This window comes from Dermochelys coriacea, chromosome 4 (genome assembly GCF_009764565.3).
Source record: "Dermochelys coriacea isolate rDerCor1 chromosome 4, rDerCor1.pri.v4, whole genome shotgun sequence".
Taxonomy (NCBI): domain Eukaryota; kingdom Metazoa; phylum Chordata; order Testudines; family Dermochelyidae; genus Dermochelys; species Dermochelys coriacea.
This window is the reverse complement of record NC_050071.1, coordinates 70,154,921-70,169,222: the sequence shown is the minus strand read 5'-3', so window position 1 is coordinate 70,169,222 and position 14,302 is coordinate 70,154,921. Positions and strand designations below refer to the sequence as shown.

The following is a 14,302-nucleotide window of genomic DNA, read 5'->3' as shown; positions in this document are numbered from 1 at the left end:
AGAAGGTTTAAAAAGTGAGTAATACTTTTTAAGAGCTATGAAAAGTAGCCCATTTGCTATAGAAATGTAACAAAGTATAGTGTCATGTTCAAAAATTCAAGTTCAGCATTTTCCCCCTTCTTTCTACTTCTGTCTTAAATCTCAGATTCAGACAATGTTACAGTTGAAATTTTAGTACAAAATTTGCTTTACAACTTCAACAATACTTTTTGTTCTGCTGTCACATACTGCATTTTGATAATCTGGTTAAAATTTACATTTAGTGTATGTTAAAATAACCATGGGATAAATTGCAACTGTTTTAAAAGTAAATCAAATATGGAGTTTAATGTTATATAACAGGATTGTTTTAAAAAGGTGTCAGTTATATCAATATTGCCTTAGTTAAGGCAGAAGTTTACATATGAAAATATTTTACGTATGAAAACATTTTGTTTAAGATACTAGTCCTTAGGTAGGGTGAGGATAGTGAGGGGGAAGATGTATCCTGTTTTGGAAAACAATTATACCCCTACCAATATAAAATATAAATGTTAGGTAACAGATCATACTTTCCCTTTCTAGACTGACTGACTAACCTGTAGTTTGCACCCGATTGATTGGGTGAAAGACTAACAGAGTGCTATTTGTTAATTACACTGTGAATTAGTAAATATGGTAGATCAGTGGGCAGTGATGGTGGAGGGGAAAGTGGTGGTAATGGATAGCTCAAGGCTTCTTTTTATTTTAGTTGTGAACTGAATGTGCTGTAGAATTTTTCTGTTTTTGATACTGTTTTTTTTTTTGCTAGCTCTTATTCTGTTAAGTAGCTAATGGCTTTTAGTTTGCTACTGTATTTGATTTGGATATATGATATCTACACTATAGAGACTTGTTCTCTTGATCATGGTAACAGATTTGTTGCCAGTTTATGCCTTTTGTATTTCCAGCAGTATTTATCAGCAGCAACTTTTGTGATTTTGATTATTGTATTTTATAGCTCTATTCTGAAGGAATTTGTACTCCTAGCAAGGGGATTTTACTATAGTAGGTGCACTTGAAAAGGTTCATTCTGGTTCATCAATAATCTGTATTGTACCAGCACCAGAATCTAGAATCTCTAGAATTGGAATCACTAGTCCTAGTGCAGGAAGTATTTCTAGAAGTGCACTTAAGGCTTTGTCTACATTGGCAAGTGAATGACACAACTTTTGTCATTCAGAAGTGTTAATTCCCCCTTCTGCCCCACTCCCACCCCTGAAAGACAAAAGGTTTGTCGAGAGAAAGCACCAGTGTGAATAGCTCTTTGGTGGCAGGAGTGATCTCCTGCCGGCAAAGCAACCGCCACTCGTTGGGGTGGAAATTTTTTGTCGGTGGGAGAGCTCTCTCCTGCCGACAAACAATGGCTACACTGTGCGCCTTTTAGCAGCATAGCTGTAGTGGCACAGCCATGTCGTTAAAAGCTGTTTAGTGTAGACACATGCAGCCATTATTTAACTGAGATGGGAAAAGGGTTGAAATGTGACTCTGCTGTTTAGCTTACTGTGGACTGGTGCCCCGATGTTTCAGTGACCCCTTTTGGTCAGACAAGTTTTTACATAGAGTCTGCTTGGATCTATGGGTCAGTCAGTCTGCTTTTCTTGTCTGAATCTCTATAGTCCTATTCTGGAGGCAAAGACATTAATTTCTGTCCCACAGGGTGTACAGACTTCCCCTTGTGTCTGGTGAGGGTTATCTGGTCCTTGTACTCAACAGCCCTACATCCCCCTCTGGTTCTTAAGTCTCTGTTCAGGGGTAGTAAGGGAACCCAGGCTCACCCATTCAACTGTGTGTTCCAGGTCAGGGTCCTTAACCCAGGCAGGCATAATCAGTCCTCAGCAATTTTCCTGCTGTACCCTGAGCTGCTCTCTTGGTTCTGTAGGCTTCTGCAGCTTGTGGCTCTGGTTGTCCATTATTTGGGTTGTTGTCTCTCTGATGTGGCTTTTCACCCACTTGCTGGCATGACCTCCTTTCTTCTCTGCTTGCTCTTTTGGAAACCACACTGCCCTTCTGCCTCTCCGTTCTTTTATTCTTGTTGCTGTGTGGCTTCCGATCAGCACTGGCTGGCACTTCTTGCATTAACTCCTTGGTTGCCAGAATCTCCTGGGGTCTATATGACCCATGACGCTTACACTGCAATAACTATTTCTCATTGGGAATACCTCTGCCTATTCACCTTGATGAGAGCAAAGCGGTTGTGCCCCAGTGATATGGAAAACTTCTGGAAGTTTATTCCTGCTGAGGCTCATATGAGCACTACCAAATAGCACCAAAATGTTGTGGCCCAAGGCTATATGAGGAAATATAAGTCTTCTCCACTCACTCCTACCTCTTTCAGTTCTTTTCTGGCTAGCTGCTGCCCCTGTTTGACTACTTTAGACATGTACTTGGTTAAAATTAGTGTATAGTTTAAAATTTTAATATTTTAATGATAGTATAAGGTTGTTTTTGTTGGAATCTGACATCACTGGCTCTTGTCTGTTCTGACTCTTTGGGTCTTTCTCCAATCAGTCAGCTACTCCTTGTGCCCCATGAAAGGAGAAGAGGAAACATATTAGCTTTCTATTGCTAAAGGACAAGCACTAAAAGAAAAGGAAATGTGAGACTGTTCACAGAAATAACTGTTTTTGGCACAAACTGCTCTGATGCTGGTTCAGTCTCTGGCTCAAACACCAGCCTCCCCTATCCCTGTCACAAAGAGCTTAGCTACTTTAAATACCAGTGCCATGTTTGCATCATTGGTATCTTTAGGCCCTTACATGGATGCCTCTTCCACCTCTGAGGAACCTAAAGTAGAGAAGGATCTGGTACATACATTCATCTGACACAATGGTTAAGTATCTGATCGCTCACGCCTATGTCCAGAGATGCTTCTGGCTGCATTCCTGTGGTCCAGTATCTAGCACCCAGACAGAGTGAGGACGTCACCTACAAAGGTGAGTGTCTGTTCAGCTCTAAAACACCTACTGCACATTGTATGTTTCTAAACCTCCTCCTTTTTTCAAGATTTGCCTCTACATATTACCATTCCACCTTTTTCCTCTTCCTCATAGTTTCCTATCCATCTCAGTCCTGTGAGGTTCAGGAGTAAGGACCTGAGGTGGCTAAGGCTCATGGTTCTTTTTGTAGCCACAGACCCTAAATATTTAGTGCTATTAGGTGGTGCTTGTGCAAGGCCTGTAAGGGACAGGTTTCCGGAAAGTTTTGGATGACTGCCGTCTTGGTTGCCTTCAATGTGAATATGCAGAAATATCCTTCTGCCAACTCTGTTTGTCAATCTGGAAATAGCATGTATAATTTCAGTGAGAAAAACAAAGGCTCAAAGGTAAATGGAGAACAGGGGGAAAAATACAATGATAGATAAATAGGAAGAGAGAATCTTAAATATGAGATCGCATTTTGCTCATCTCCTCACATTCCCCATATACTTTCACAGGAACTAACACTGTTCAGTAACCTTTTGCAAAAGTGTTCCCAACTTTTGGGGCACTGAAATGGAATTCACTCATTTTGGCATGTGACGAGGAAGAATGTGACCTTTGCCCCATCATCTAAGAATGTTCAGTGGCCTGCAATAAAAGATGTGGAGGCACCAGATTTTTAGATTTCCCAAGTTTGAACGAGAGCTGAGAACAACATTATATATTTGGTTTGTTTCATTAATATAAAAGAAAAATGTAAATATTGTCAAAGGAAAAAGCTTTCAAAACTTTGTACCTGTGAGCAGCATTGTGAAGCTGGGACCTGAATGGTTGTCGTAGTTGTAGTAGTAATAATCAAACAAACAAAAAAGGAGCACTGGATCATCTTCTAGGGAACCAAGGTGTGGTTTTTTTTTTTTTTTACTTTTTTTCCAGTCTTAAAAGAACATCTGATTCCATGAAGACCTACTGATGGTTCCTGTGTTTCTATTCTAGCTGTTTGTTTTTTTGAGGACCGTTAAGAAGCTAAGGCATTACAACTACCCCTAAGCAGTATTAGGGCTGTAGCCGCAATACATTTTGTTAAAAACAGTACTCTTTTTTTTTTTTTTTTTTTTTTTTTTTAAAACAAAACGTTTTAAGGCTACAGCCCTATTAGGATACCAAGGGTAAAAGTCTTCAGTAACTGGAGACTATATAATGTAGGGAAAGGTTAATAAGATGCAGAATCTTTACACAGTAGGTCAACTATTCAAATCTAGCTCAGGTAGGTCGTGACTATAATTTATCATTTTATCTATTTGATGTTGAGGTGAGCTTGGCTATCTTGGTAAACTGCAAGGTAGCCTATTGGGAACTATCAATTATTGTGGTGTTCTCCCTACAGAAAACATACAGCTTTTCTCTCTCAAGCTCGTATCTAGCACCATTCATTCATGAGCATTAGATTGTGTGCCCTCACTCACATACTCTTGCACATTAATAGCAGTAGCAAAGTTTTAATTGTTAATGTTATGGTCCATAAAGTACAGAAGTTCAGCCTATGTTTTCTTAGCTGATTTTCCTTACGAGGGAATTGTGTAGAAAGATAAGAATTCAGTTTGTGCCAAAAAATGCCCTCTGTTTTACTTTTCCAACAGTAGACTATGATGATTGCTTTCTTCTGAGAACTGTTTGGAGTAACTCAATGTTCTATTCATAGAGCTTTGCAACATCCTGTGATATATTTAAATTGTTCTGCATTATTGAACATGTCTGCAATTTTTTTTTATATGTGATGTGCAGTAACCATTATCTAACATACATAACTATGGCTAAAGTTAAAGTATATTCCTTGTTAATGAACAACAGTCTGCTTACAAACGTTTACATCTTTCATCAATGTCTTGTGCAAAGATACTGCACGTTAGGCATGGACAAATAGCCCAGTGTTTTTATTTTTGAGGAATAATTGGACCTCCTGATTGCAAATATCACTGCTCTCCTTTATGTAGTAATTTATCTTCTCTCCCTTGCTCTGCTGGTGATCTGAAAGGCTACTAAACATCAGAAGGTTTGTTCTGGTTCACTGAAGGTGTTAGAGAAGTTGCTGGGAATTTTACTTGGTGTTGGGTGATAAACAGTCCATGCCAATTACTGAACTTGACTAGTTTGAAGTTTTAATAAGAAAGTTTTAGGACTAAATATTACCACCTTGATTAAGCATAAAAAAGGGAGATCAAGTAGGATAGCATAATGATCAATTACCTAGTCTTGGGGCTTAGGCTGTTTCTGTCATCCTCAGATCCATGCTGGTCTGACCTGGTGTAAGTTGTCTGTTGCTCCACCCCGCTTTGTTAAACACACATCTTTTATACCTTGTCTTGTAACATCACATAGGTGCAGAGAATTAAAACCTCATTTATAAGCATTCTGTTCTAAATATATTTTCTGACGCATAATTCAGAATCTTTTAAACTGATGCATTTTTGCTTACCCCATTAGAGTTTTAGCAGGATATCTCCTTATTTATCTTATTTTTAAGCCATTACTATTCTCTTCCTTACTCAGTCCAGCTGTTTTTTTTTTCATTGTTTTCATATGTTCCAGTATTCCTTACAACAGTGGTCATATTCTTACTTATCTGCTTCTTGTGACCTTGGAGTTACTGGATGGCTAGTTCTGTTCGTTCAGTAACCAGCCTCCCTACTGTGTTTTACTAGGAAAGTGTGCACCTCACTAGTAAATCACACATTTGTCTTGTTTGCTTCATCCTGTTATCTACACAGACTAAGAACCCACTGTAAATGAGACACCAATCAACTTTGACTTTTTACAGCCTTTGAAAGCTGTGTCAACAAGACCCCTAGGGTAAGCAGAAAAGTTTTATTTTAAGTTTTCTTATAACGGTATTACATAAACAATATCTACTTCTCTAATATTTAATATTTATTTATCTAATACAGTTCATTATAGACTACTTTACACTTGAAGACCATGTAAAAGGGAGACACACAAATCTATCCCCTCTCCTACATGATTGGAAAGCATGGATGGTCCTGAGATAGTGTAAGCATGTCAAATGACCTAACAGTTTCCTGATGAGGAATAGCCTGTTTGGGTCTTGATAGAGTTTAGCAAATAATATAACTCAATCTGCAATGCTCCTGAAAATTAGCCAGTCCCAGATGTATGCTATTTTTTCTATGGAGACTAATGACTTTTCAATACAATATTTCTATTTTTCCTGAACATTGTGAAATTAGACTTCCCTTTATCATAAGCCCTACACAGATGCAATGTGACTAGTAATTTTCCTAAAGAATTTACCATTGTATGATTCTGGTACCAGTTACCTGAACTGAGACCACTGAAAGCAGGAAATTGCAAAAATGTAATTAACTTGATGCTTAGTTTTTGCAATATATTAAGCAGCTAACTCTGGAGGAGAAGCCTTCAATAACCTAAGTGCCAGTCCTGAATGAATAAGCCATATGTTTAACCAAAAATATCACTTCTCAGTTTCTAGTTGTATCTTGGTATCTGAATATCTTACAGGACTAGTGCATGAGTACACTGACTTTTGGTGCATATTTCATCTTTAATCTTTTTTCCCCTAAATGTTTTCCATTCTTGCACTTTAGCTCTCCATGAATAGGGGAAATGTCTACCTAGTTTACAAAGAAAGAATTTCTTAAATGAAAATGGGAAATATGCTGCTTTCCTTTTCCGTTAGGTGTTAGCAACTTAGCTTTAATTGGAGGTAAACAATTACTGAACTATCCAACTCTCGTCTTCATAAATTCAATTCTATTCAGTATAGGCTTTTATACAGTGCTCATCATCACTAATATCTGAGTACCTTTCAGTAATATCACTATGCCTGTCAAGGTTCCTTCCCCACTCTGAACTCTAGGGTACAGATGTGGGGACCTGCATGAAACACCCCCTAAGCTTATTCTTACAGCTTAAGTTAAAATCTTCCCCAAGATACAAACTTTTCCTTGTCCTTGAACCCTATGCTGCCACTACCAAGTGTGTTAAACAAAGAACAGGGAAAGAGCTCACTTGGAGACGTCTTCCCCCAAAATATCCCCCCAAGCCTTACACCCCCTTTCCTGGGGAAGGCTTGATAAAAATCCTCACCAATTTGTACAGATGAACACAGACCGAAACCCTTGGATCTTAAGAACAATGAAAAAATCAATCAGGTTCTTATAAAAAGAATTTTAATTAAAGAAAAGGTAAAATTTTACACTAATAAAAATGATACCAAAAGGATCTTGTAAGAGGGACAAGGTAAATTGCCATGTTTATTGTAAATACAACAAAATATTCCTATATGCAATGTCTATATAGATCCATTCACACACACAGACATTCACACGCAGGTTCTACAAAAAGGTTGTTATAGTTACCTGCCTAGACGTTGCTCAAGCCAAGTCATTGGCCAGGTGGCCTGGACACGAGAGTGGAGCCAAGTCGTTGTCAGATGCGCATCCGATGCTCCTGGAGGGTGGTTGTAGAACCAGACTCAAAGAACCAGTCCCTGGACCCAATTTTTATAGGTCTCTGGTTCAATACAAGTCTATGGAAGTTGCTTCATCATGCTGAATTTACAATTGAGATGACCATCAATCAGCTCAATCAGGAAGTGGTACATCCATGACGGCTCCATGATATCTAGGTGTTATCTTCTTGTTCTTCCTTGATGCGCTTTGGGTAGATTCTGGTTCGCTCTCCGGGGGTCATCCAGTTATCTCCAATTTGCATATTTTTCGGCCCATCGATACCAAGGTTGAAATTCTTAGGATTAGGCTGGCACCATTCACTAACCAATTGTTTCCCTGCTTCAGGCTCTCAATTCCATGCACTCCATCATTCATTCTTTTACTTAACAACACAATCTATGACTCTTGATTCATGTAACAAGTTTTATCCCACTATCTATTTTTCCCTCTTTAGATACCATGATTTACATAGGCATGACAAGGGGCCCCCGTGGTGGAAGAGCATCAGGGTGTTGTTTCAAGAACAGCATTGTTTCCTCAAAGTTCTTATCACTTTCCAGTATAGACTTTGTCCTGTACCGGCGTGAAATAATTAGCATTTTGGTCTTGCATTTGTTACAGAGTGAAATTCAACATCATAAAAAAACTGATGTTCATACCCTTTTACAATACCTATAAACTCTTTTGTCTATCTTTATTTCTACTACTACATAATTATAATTCTATCATACTTTGAGGATGACCCCCAAAAAGAATCACCTCTGTAAAATCAGTATGGTAAATACCTTACAGGGTAATCAGATTCAAAACATGGAGAATCCCTCTAGGCAAAACCTTAAGTTACAAAAAGACACAAAAACAGGAATATATATTCCATTCAGCACAACTTATTTTATCAGCCATTAAACAAAAAGAAATCTAATGCATTTCTAGTTAGATTACTTACTAACTTAAGGAGTTATGAAGCTGCATTCCTGATCTGTTCCCGGCAAAAGCATCACACAGACAGACCCTTTGTTACTCTCCCCCCCGCTCCAGCTTTGAAAGTATCTTGTCTCCTCATTGGTCATTTTGGTCAGGTGCCAGCGAAGTTATCTTAGCTTCTTTACAGGTGAAAGGGTTTTGCCTCTTTTTTTATAGTATTTTATACAGAGGGATTTTTATAGTATTGTATACAGAAAGGTGGTTACCCTTCCCTTTATTTTTATGACAACACCTCTGTCAAATGTTTGTTCTCTCATCCCTGCCTGAGAGAGAGACTCGTGGAGTGCAGTGCCATATGCTGGAAGGTTTTTTTAAAATATAAATGAACCTGTAGCTTTTTGTTTTTACATTGAAGAAGGTAAAGTCAAAGAAATGCACTTAAACTTGGAGTGGAAGGTAGTATGGTTTTTAATGGTCCTTCGTTCTTGGGGGAGTTCATTATGCAGTCTTGGATCACCCTACAGAAAAGTCTGTCTCACACACAGATGAGCTTTACTTTTGTTGTTGAGAATTCCATTATGCCAGAGGAGTGTAGTTGTTGACCAGAATCTTCATCTCAGAGCTTTAGGTGGTCTTTTAGATATCCTGGAACCAGGTTATGGAGCACTTTGAAAATAAGGACTGAGAGCTTGAACGTGACTCAGAATTCCATGGGAAGTCAGTGTAAAGGGCAGTGGACAGGTTTGATGTGTTTGTGGTAGCCTGTGTTTCTGAGGAGATGTGCTGCAGCATTCTGAATTAGTTGGAGGCTTCATGCCCAGGTATAATGTATGGCTGTAATCCATCTGAGAGGTAACATGCATTAAGTGAGGCAAGGTCTTTGTCTGATATACGGATGTGTATCTTCACGATCAGTCCACTTACAGATTCTTAAACATAGGACACGTCTGTTTAGTATAATATAAGCACATTTTTTCCTCAATGCCCATGTGATCTTCCTTTTTGAATCTGGTGACATCCTTTTCTTTCCCTTATTCTTGTTTTTACATCTGTGCATATTTTTTGCTGCACTCTTAGTTATGCTATAAGTGTAGAAGTGTAAGAGCTGGAAGGGACCTTGAAAGGTATCATGTCTGGTACCTGTGCTGAGGTAGGAAAGAGTAAGCCTACACCATACCTGACAGGTTTTTGTCTAACCTGTTCTTTAGAACTTGAGTGATAGAGATGGGGAAGTGAGAAATTCCACAACCTTCCTTGGGAACCTATTCCAGTGCTTAACTATCCTTATAGGTAGAAAGTTTTTCCTAATAGCTAACCTAAATCTCCCTTGCTGCAGATTAAGCCCATTACTTTTCCATGTCCATGGAAGACACGATGTGATCAATTGATCAATTCAATTCTAACAGACCTTAACATATTTGAAAACTGTTATCTAGTCCCCCATTAGTCATCTTTTCCAAAGACTGAACATGTCCAGTTTTTTTAATCTATAGTCGTAGATCAGGTGTTCTAAATCTTTGATCATTTTTGTTGCTCTTATCTGGAAACTCTCTCCAATTTGTCCACGTTTTTCCTAAAGTGTGGCACCCAGAGTTGGACACAGTACTCTAGCTGAGGCCTCATCAGTGCTGAGTAAAACAGGACAATTATCTCTTGTGTCTTACATTTAACACTCCTGTTAATACACCCCAGAATGCTATTAGTTTTTTTTTTGTAACTGCATAACATTGTTGACTCATATTCAGTTTGTGATCCAGTAGAACCCCCAGATCCTTTTCAGCAGGACTATTACCTAGCCAGTTATTCCCCATTTTATATTTGTGCATTCAGTTCTTCTTTCCTAAGTCAAGTACTTGCTTTTATTGAATTTCATATTGTTGATTTCAGGCCAATTCTCCAATTTGTCAAGATGGTTTTGAATTTTAATCCTGCCCATCAAAGTGATTGCAACCCCTCCCACTTTGGTGTCATCCGCAGATTTTATAAGCAGAGTCTCCACTCCATTATCCAATGCATTAAAGAAAATAATGAACAGTTCTGGACTCAGGAACTGATTCCTTTGGGACCCCACTAAATACTCCCTCCCAGCTGGATAGTAAACCATTGATAAATATTCTTGGGGTATGGTCTTTCAACCAGTTGGGTACCTACATTACACTAATTTCATCTGGACCATATTTCTCTAGTTTATGAGAATGTCCTAATATGTTTCTCGTCTTTTGTTATTTCTCAGTCCTCTCCAAGTCAGAGAGCCTTCACATCTCTATAGCAACTGGATGAAGAACAGATCTTGGCTCTGAACCTGGGTTTAGGACAGCCCCTCAGGAAAAGCTCTTCAAGAGTCTCTGCCTCCAAATGGCAAAAATAGCAGATTTCCTTTTTAGCAGAGCTTTCACAGGAGTTGTAGAAGATTTTTAATTAAAAGTCTGTTTGTTCCTTGGCTTCCACACTTAATCTTTTTTTAAACTTAAAAAATGCTTTCTTAGAAGGGTTTGGAGGACAGACTACTCCCTCCCCACTGAGTAATGGCAGACAGACAATGACCGCAGACTGTGTGTGGGAACAGTCATGAGGAGATTGTTTTGCAGGCCTCTGGAAGACTGAGACCATGCCAGAATCAGTGGAATGGAGCTAAGGGTTTTCAAAGATTTTCAAAGCCTCTCCTGTGGACATGGGACTCCTATTCCCACAACTTGCAAAGGAAGCAGGAACCAAATATGAGAACCTTGAATCTCAGAGGAAGGCATGACTCCCCTGTTGCACCCAAGAAAACAATTGCCTACCCAGGTGTAGGCAGGTTCTGTGTCAAGATGGTTGAAAAGTTTGCAAAGCATTCCTCTGTCCCACAGGCTGTTTTTACGTGCAAGTCCTCAGCTACCATGAAACTTGCCAGCCCCTGTGACCTTTCTGATATTTGGCCCCAGTGGCTCTGGCTTAGTCTCCTCCAGGTCTGTCAGTCCCCACCCAGCCCATATCCAGCTGCAGAGACCGTGGGATGAAGTAATTTGGATCCCCTTCCCCGGGGACTCCAACGAGAGACTGCTGAATTGGAATTAATTTGCAAACTGGATACAATTAATTTAGGCTTGAATAGAGACTGGGAATGGATGAGTCATTACATAAAGTAAAACTATTTCCCCATGATTTCTCCCCCCCACCTCACCCCCCACTGTTCCTCAGATATTCTTGTTAACTGCTGGAAATAGCCTACCTTGCTTGTCACCATGAAAGGTTTTCCTCCTTTCCCCCCCCTGCTGCTAGTGATGGCTTATCTTAAGTGATCGCTCTCCTTACAATGTGCATGATAAACCCATTGTTTCATGTTCTCTGTGTGTGTATATCAATCTCCCCTCTGTTTTTCCACCAAATGCATCCGATGAAGTGAGCTGTAGCTCACGAAAGCTTATGCTCAAATAAATTTGTTAGTCTCTAAGGTGCCACAAGTACTCCTCTTCTTTTTGTGAATACAGACTAACATGGCTGCTACTCTGAAACCTGTCAGTAGGGGCATAGTAATTCCAGCTGATGGAATTATTACATTCTTTATTATCCTCTTTATAAAAACCTCTTCAAATACATTAAAAGGTTGCTATAAAGAGAGTTGGTGTATACATTGTTCTCCTTAAACAAGAAGTAGTGGGCTTAAATTGAAGCAAGGGAGACTTAGGTTAGTCATTAGGAAAACCTCCTACCTGTAAGAATAGTTAAGCATTGGAACACATTACTTATGGAGGATGTGGAATCTGTCATTGGAGGTTTCAAGAAAAGATTAGACAAACACTTTTCAGGGATAATACTTAGTCCTGCCTCAGTGCTGGGGACTTGAGTTGATGACCTACTGAGGTCCCTTCTAGTACTATATTTCTATGAATCTGGGAGCTCATGTTCAGCTGAGTATCCACCATGATCCCCAAATCTTTTTCAGAGTCGTAGTTTATCAAGATAGGGTACTCCCTCATGTAATCCTAGATGTATACATTGGAATTTATCAGTAATAAAACTAAGTCAACTCCCCTTTTGTGTGTGTGTGTGTGTGTGTGTGTGTGTGTATATGTATGTGTGTGTGTGTGTGTGTGTGTGTGTGTGTGTGTATATGTGTATATATATATATATATATATAAAATCAAGTTAGTCTGACAGGATTTAGTTTCCATAAACCCATGTAGATTAGCATTAATTATGTTGCCCTCCTTTAATTCTTTGACTCCCATATCAGCCTCTTCATTATCTTGCCTGATATCAATGTCAAACTGATTAGTGTATAATTACTCTGGTCATCCCATTAACCCTTTTTAAATATTGGCACATTACCTTTTTTTCCTGTCTTCTGGAATGTCCCCATGTTCCAAGATTTATTGAAAGTCAACATTAATGGTCCAGCAAGCTCCTCGGCTGGCTTTCTTAAATCTATTGGATGCAAGTTTGTGCAATATTGATAATTCTACCATTTCCATTTAGTAATGGACCAGTACCATTGTCAGGATTGTTTTTGTTCCTAATATGTTTTTTAAAAATCCATCTTATTGTCCTTAACTTTTTTGTTGCAGATTTCTCCTTGTGTCCCTTTATTTCCCTTATCAACTTTCTACAATTCCTACTTTCTGATTTGTATTCACTATTATCAACTTTGACTTTCTTCAGTTTAATATATATTATTTTTATTTTATTTTATTTTTTTATAGCTGCTTTCACTTCCCTCTAAATTATGGCATTTTTAACCAATATGTCCTCCTTTCTCAATTCTAGGGTTGTTTCTTTTTGGTACTTTTCTTCTAGAAGGTGTTCCTAAACAATTCCCAATTATCATTAACACTGAAAGAAAAGAGATTCAAATATGATGGAGGAGGAGGTGGTCCTCTTATTTCAGAAGTGTGCTCAAAGTCTGTTCCCATCTTTAGCCACGGTGTGTAAAGATTCTAAAGAAAATCATGAAGGAATAGACCACAGTAATTATAATAATGTATTAATAAACCCTCATGTCATGGTTCTCAGATTTGATTTAGATGTAACTGGAACCTCTTTTCAAACTCCCACAAACACAAAACTAGGTCCTATCCTGAATCAATATCCAATGCTGCCTAACCAGTCAGCTGGGAAGCTAAAAGGAAAGAACTACATTCCATGAATCTGGTATCTTGGAGGAAATTCACAAATTTGTATCTATATAACATTTGAGGTTTAGACGTTGGTGTTTCGAGGGACACGCATCAGGGGAAAGTCAGATGGAGAAAAGAACATTTTAGTGTTTTTTTACAAGGTGGTCTGACCTTGCGGGGCTCCAGGTCAGTAGTTCTTGGAAAGAGAAGTCAGCAGCTGTAGGCATATTGCACTGTAAGAAATCCAGGAGAACTCTCATCAGTCTCCCATAATAGATAACTGGAGACTACCACTCTGATCAGTCCTCTGGGAATATGCATGTTCCTTTCATGATCTTTAGCTGTGTACTACAAATCCTAATAAAATAAACTTTCAGCTTTCCAGCTGGTATCTCTTCCTCTTCTTGCTGCAAGTGTCTTGTCTATTTGAAACTTTCTTATCCATTGGAGTCTGGGAACTTGGCATGCTCTCGATGAAACTACAGTTACATGTTCTATCAACATGTCTCCATCCCTGAGGTCACTACCTTCTTCTTTATATAATAGGAATGGGTGGTGAAAAGAATGGTGGTGATTGTGTGCAAAGAGATCACACACATTTTATGAGGAGGTCTTTAAGGCTGCTAGACGGTCTTCCATCCACACTTTCTCAAACACTCTGGGGTTAACATCCTCACCCCTTCTCAGCAGTGTTTGGTAGCATGTTATAGAACAGAATGCCCCCGTTCTTCTTCAATTTTGCATGAATGAATTGAATCCTCCCCCTCCCTAGGGATGATGGACAGTCTTCTCAGTGGGATGTAGAAAGCAGTAAGGCTGATATGGAAAGGACTGAGAGAAGGATAATTATGCC

At 38.9% G+C, this 14,302-nt stretch overlaps 1 protein-coding gene and 1 long non-coding RNA gene across 13 annotated transcripts in view; one reads left to right on the top strand and one right to left on the bottom strand.

Annotated features, from left to right (window-relative positions):
- SPOCK3 (SPARC (osteonectin), cwcv and kazal like domains proteoglycan 3) overlaps nucleotides 1–14,302 on the top strand; it is a 404,141-nt gene that overhangs the window by 134,576 nt on the left and 255,263 nt on the right. The gene's annotated exons all lie outside the window — the stretch shown is intronic.
- Nucleotides 703–14,262, bottom strand: LOC122459883. The gene is made up of 3 exons (XR_006280841.1): nucleotides 13,952–14,262; nucleotides 9,998–10,005; nucleotides 703–714 (listed from the first exon to the last, which is right to left on the bottom strand). It is a non-coding gene; the product is annotated as an uncharacterized LOC122459883 (long non-coding RNA).